The sequence below is a fragment of the Triticum urartu genome, chromosome 2A, assembly GCF_056163025.1.
Source record: "Triticum urartu cultivar PI428250 chromosome 2A, HENAU_Tu73, whole genome shotgun sequence".
NCBI lineage: Eukaryota > Viridiplantae > Streptophyta > Magnoliopsida > Poales > Poaceae > Triticum > Triticum urartu.
Window position 1 is genome coordinate 247,669,079 of NC_141874.1, and position 6,043 is coordinate 247,675,121.

A 6,043-nucleotide genomic window follows, 5' to 3' on the forward strand; every position below is an offset into this window, starting at 1 on the left:
TACTACAACAAATATACCCACATAGCTGCTTCAGTTACTTAACTGCAGGTGCACTGGGTCACTGACATGTGGGCCCAACAGGCATCTTGCCCACATGTCAATGGTGCAACTAGACCTGCAGTTAAGTCAGTGGAGCTCAGTCCATATCTTACATAGGTGTGCCATTGCTTGCTATATTTGTTGGATGGTCAGGCTTCGTCGTTCTGTTCCTTGCCGCCACTAGTCGAGGAGGACGCGTCGGTGTTCCGCTCCTTGCCGCGACGCGTCGGCGTTCCCAATCTTGCCAGCATGAGCGTCAGAGGACGGTGGGCTCCCCGCTACGAGGAGAATGTCGCGCCACCCGCCGAGCCCCCCAGCATTGAGGAGCTTTGGAAATAAATGGATGTCGCCTTGTGGGAGGTTTTGCCTCCGGTAGAGCACACCAAAATAGAGGCGGAGAAGAAGGTCGAGGAAGAGAAGCGTGCCGCGGGGCAAGCTGCCTGGCAGGCCTATGTTGTGTCTGAGAGAGTCAGGCAATTGGCGCTTTGGCAAAAGTCTCATGCGAGGGCCGTGAGGGTGGCGGAGGAAACCCGTGCCAAAGAACTAAGTGCGGTCGGGCCCAGGAGCGTCATCTACGCTTGGCGGTATGTGGACCGGGTGCACGCTTCCAGCGAGGAGGAGTACCTGTTGGCGCCAAATCACCACACCGGTGAGATCGCGCTCGCCCGCTGGCAAGACGCCAATCAGCTCCCTGCGAGTTCCGAGGCTGAGGAAGAGGTGTTGTGTCAGCGCGCTGGGTAACGGCGGCGCACCAGGGCCCTCGTGGCGCGCCGCAAGCGCTCCTGCGAGTGTCGTGGCTTTTATTAGGAATGTAATTTAGTTTTGTAAGGCGGTCTCATTAGTTTTGGGACACAAATGATATATCTCGAATGTTCGGGAATTATTAGCATCCATAATAAAGTATGTAAAAGGAAAAGTTTGGAACCTTGTGTATCCAAACGCATTTTGTAAGTACGTGCATATAGCACAAACTTTACTATATACTATCGCACTACACGTATCTCTCTATATATGATTGCAGACTGTGCTACTCCCTCTGTCCAGGTGAATAAGTCATCTTTGGTTGTGCACCGTGACCAAGGAGGGAAGACTTATACACCTAGACGGAGGGAGTACTACTATTACTTATGTATGTGCAAATGCACATTTTAACATTACAATGCGGTTTTTGTAAAAGTAGAAAAACAACACTAGTCAAGCTTGTGAAATGATTCAATGCAAAACAAATGCAAAAATGCTTGTTTGGTTGTTTACTTTTAGCTTCCTTCTCTGTGGTTATTTCTCTATCGTACTTTGTACAGAGTATCTCACTGGTCGAGAAGGCATGCAAATTCCCAAACCGCTTCCTACACCCTGTATCAATTTTTTTGCCTAACAAGTTGTGCCGTGTTGGAATTCCAACTTGAGTACTACTACTAGGAGTACCAGGGGCTAGTTCTTTTAGGCTCCTAGATTAGTAATTCCATAACTACTACCTCTATCCTGGTTTATTGGTCCCCATTGTAATCTGTGTCAAATTTTGACCATAAATTTAACTAATGAAATATTTATGAATGTCCCATGCACTAACATTTTATCAGTTAAATCTTTGGTCAAAATTTAGCACAAATTACAATGGTGATGAATAAACCAGGACAGAGGTACTAGTAGTAGTTTAGAAGCCCAAATAAATGAGTGAGGCATGTTACTGTCCACGGTGACTAGTCTAATGGGAAAAGCTGGGGAAGAGACGGCTTATTTTTTAAGCCGCCAAAAGAACTAGCCCTAGGAGTAGTATCTAGGGATACTAGGAGTAGTAGCTAGGAATCGAGTGTGCAAGATGAACCAGAGAAAGTAAATGCAGAGAGATGAAATGCAAAAAAGACGGAGGGATGTGATGGTTGCTTGTCCGTTTATTTTACCAGGCCACTTATTATTCGGAGTGGTTGGGTTTTGTGATATGAAGGCTTTACTGCCGCTCCACGAGCGGGGTGAGACTCCCTTGCAGTGCTGCCCTCTACACTAGTACTACATCGGTCATGGTTTATTAGTCCCCCATTGAATTTGACTGAAGATTTAACTCACAAAATGTTAGTGCATGTCAACAAAAACTATATCATTGGATTCGTATTTGAACATTGTTTTCAATGATATAATTTTAGGTGACATGCATGAGCATTTATCGTACTATATATAATGTTAGTTAAATTTCTGGTCGTGCTAATCTATAGTAAGGTGCCCGTGCGTTATACAGAACAGTGAAATGCATTGATCGGGGATTTGTTTATTTTGATAAAGCATGTGGGGGTCATCTCATGTGTAACGGGTATCGATAGGTTTCTTTGGATATTATTTCATCTCTAGAGCTCACTAACATCCGGGTGAAATAGATACAAAAATATTTTGCAAACAAAAGCGTTCAACTGTTCAACCTGCATCCAAAACTTGTGAAGAAATAACACTTATTGTGTTTTGCAATAAATGATCTTTAAGAATTAGTTTTTGAGTATCGATTGTTATACATGTTGGCTACAGATGACATGTCACTTTCTTATAGTCAACAGTTGGCTGTACTATTAAGTATTAACCATGATCTTATACAGCTCGACGGAGGGATTAAATCAGGATGATTTGGAAGGGGGCAGAGGAGATGTTAGAAATGGTTCGTCATAAGTCATTCACCGGTACTGTAGTAAAAATTCTCAGTTAATCTCATAAATGGCAAGCGAGAACTCTAATGGAGCAAAAGCATACATGGAAGATTTTAGAATAAACCATAAATGGATAAACTTTTATTCAAGCGCGATACTCTAATAGAGAAAGATCATGCAAGGAAGGTTCTATACTATATAAATAAGGAGTCTCCACATGCTTAGACATCATATTACATTGAGCGAAGACTAATGATCATCATTTAACTTGGCAATGCATATGTCTTGGCGAACCTCCTTGGAGTCCCCGTGCACCATGTTGGGGGGGGGGGGGGGAATCATACCATGCGTCTTCCATGTCCACATCGGCGGGAAGGTCCCAGCTCGGCACAGTCCTAGTCAGCGTCATGGAGCAGGTGTGGCCCACGTACCTCTGAGGGGCAGTAACAGTGGGCACGCACCCATACATCGGCCTCGTGTCAATGTCAGCATCAGCGGCGTCGCTCCTGACACACACTACAGAGACGGGGCGGCGGCTTCCGCGGGCCTCGCTGTCGTCCTCCTCCGAGACTAGAAGGCGGCGGTGATCCTCCAGCGAATCCAGCACGGTGAACGGTTAGCACGTCTCATACTTGATGTTCTCCGCCAAGGGCCAGTAGAGATCGCCGTACGCCAGCGTGAGGTGATGCACGACATCCGCCGACGAGCCCCAAAACATCATCGGGCACTCATAGCAGTAGAAGAAGGGATCCTTGGAGGCATCGACCAGGCCAACCATGAAACAGGAATTGTTGTAGGGGACGTTGTGACAATTGAATATATGAGCAAGTTACTACGAGATTTAGTCTGAATAAGCACAAAATAAATCATGACGGCTATAACAGAGATTAAACTAATCATGTGGACTAGCATAGTACATGAACATATCGAATCTAGGACACGGACTAGAAACATGAATTCTACCATGATTTCGAACAGGAAAGACAGAAACACATACGGTGCAATGGGAGCAGCATCGTTGGCGTTGAGGTTGTCGCCCATGTCGTTGAGGAAGAGGTTGCCGAGGTCGGGGAAGAAGTCATCGTTGGTTAAGTCGTCACTGCTAGCAGTCGCGTGAGTGTGCTCCCCAAATTTCAATAGCGCCCGCCGAATGGAGCGCAGGAGGGAGTGGCTGTAGGGGATGTTGCAGCCGCCGAATGGAGCACATGAGTAGCAAACGAAGCAGTAGATGGTGCTCCTCCTAGTCTCTATCTCTACTCTTATCTCTATATCTACTACTATTCTTTCTTTTTTATAATATACTAGTAGCTGTCTAATAGAATAGTACTGCACCGCCCGCTGCACGCCCGGCTGAACACACCTCCTCGCCTCCATCAAACGCCTCCGTTAAACCCGCATGCAAACTGAGAAACCTACTCCGGTCCGTGGGATGAAATTTGCCGGTTGCCATTGGAGAATAATAGAGTCACGTCCAATCCACTTGAGTTAATTGCGTGTATGATTCTCCCTCTATAGAAAGATAATTGCATCCTTAATCTTGTATTCTAAGTACTCCGTGGGTTCCTCTATCAGTACAGTGTCCATGACTTGCAGGCTGGCTACAAATTCATATAGAAAGTTAAAAAGAAACAAAGCCATCCTTAATCTTCTATTCTAAGTACTCTGTGGGTTCCACTCCCATTACAGTAGCGAAAGAAGTATATATTAAAAAATATATAAAAAGCTACAGTTTATGACAGAATTCGAACTCAGGTCATCGCGCTGCAAGCATCCAACCCGGACCAGTACACCAGGTGTTCGTTGCGAACGATGCAAGAGAGAGAGCTTTATAGCAATGAGCCCGTCTGTTGCAACAGATCCATAGTAGAATAGGGAATACTATTAGGTACTGTAGGGAGTACCAGTACTGTGATCACTCAAGCAAGTTGTCCGGTATCAATATGACCCTACGCTGCTAGTATGTATCTCGTAGGTCAAGCGGCGTGCTGCCGTCATCATCACCTGTCCACTTCCCGCGGCACATATTCGCTTCTCCATCTTTGTCCGCACATAATCGTCCAATCTTCCATCCCTGCTAAGGCGCCTCCCCCCTCTTCCGAAACCCAAGCAGTAACAATGGCAGAACCGAGCAATGTCCACCGAAAGAGTGGCTGGAATATGCTCCCCATAGCTCATTGTTTTGCGTGTGGACAACCTCAGTACCATGCCGCTCGCCGCGTGCTTGTCGGGGCTGTACTATTTACTCAAAGCCCTCAGTCCAGAGCTTTTTAAGCCAACTCCTTGCTTGCTAATGCCGCCTGATCTTCAGAAACGGCGTGTCATGTAGCATAATGATCGTAGGGTGGTGAGCATCAACCCTCTTGACTGCGATCTGATCCCCATCACCCTCAACTACATTAACGGTATGTACTGGGTCAGCACGAACACGTCTTGGATGGTGCTCATTGACGGTCGCGGCAGCTGGATGCTTGTGGAGGTCTACACCCGGTGATTGATCCCCCTTCCTTCGGTTAACACTGCACTACTTTGGCACCGCGGCCCAGAATACTCGGAATCTTATAGTAACCAACATGATACCAAGTTTGATTTGCTCAAGGTTGTAATCTGCCAAGGCCCTTTAAGATCTGCGAATTATAAAGACTTCAGGTTAATTGCGTTCTTCAACCACGGTATCGCCTAACTAACAGGTCACTGTGGCAAGTGGATAAATATGCACGTCCATTGCAGGATCATACATCCTCCATGGTTCTCTGATGCCATCGAACACAAGGGCTTCATTTACGCTGTCGACTCCTTCTATGGCTGGACGTATTGCCGGCCTACTCAAGTCATCGCTATATACGGCTGTTACACCGGTATGTTACTTTCCTATGATATCATGATGGCTTGCTTATATTACTGTCAACACTTACTGAAAAATATACATGCTCATAACATGTTGTTCTTAAGATTGACTACATTAAGAGCCCTTTTTTATTTGACTCCAACTTGATATGATGTTGTCGGCCGCCTGGTGTCCATACTGTTCCTAATCCCAGAACCATTCAAAGAAAAGCGGCATGACAGTTGCAGATGGTTCATGGCTCGATCAGACGATGACGAATGATTGATGATCGTCCACACGTACCGGACGTGTTGTTTGGAGGAATACAATCACAGTCACTGCAAGGTCTTTGAGCAGGATCCTAGCTTCTCTGGGCCTTCAGGAATTTTTGACTAGAGGCTGGTAAGTAGCCTTGGTACACTCTTTATTTCTTGGAATGAATTATCCGATTAATAAGGAGATAACTGACGTCAAGGATCATGATGGCAACGCGGTTTCGTTCATGAGGCAAAATTGTGTGTACACAGCGTATCATGCGTCTCTGCATGCA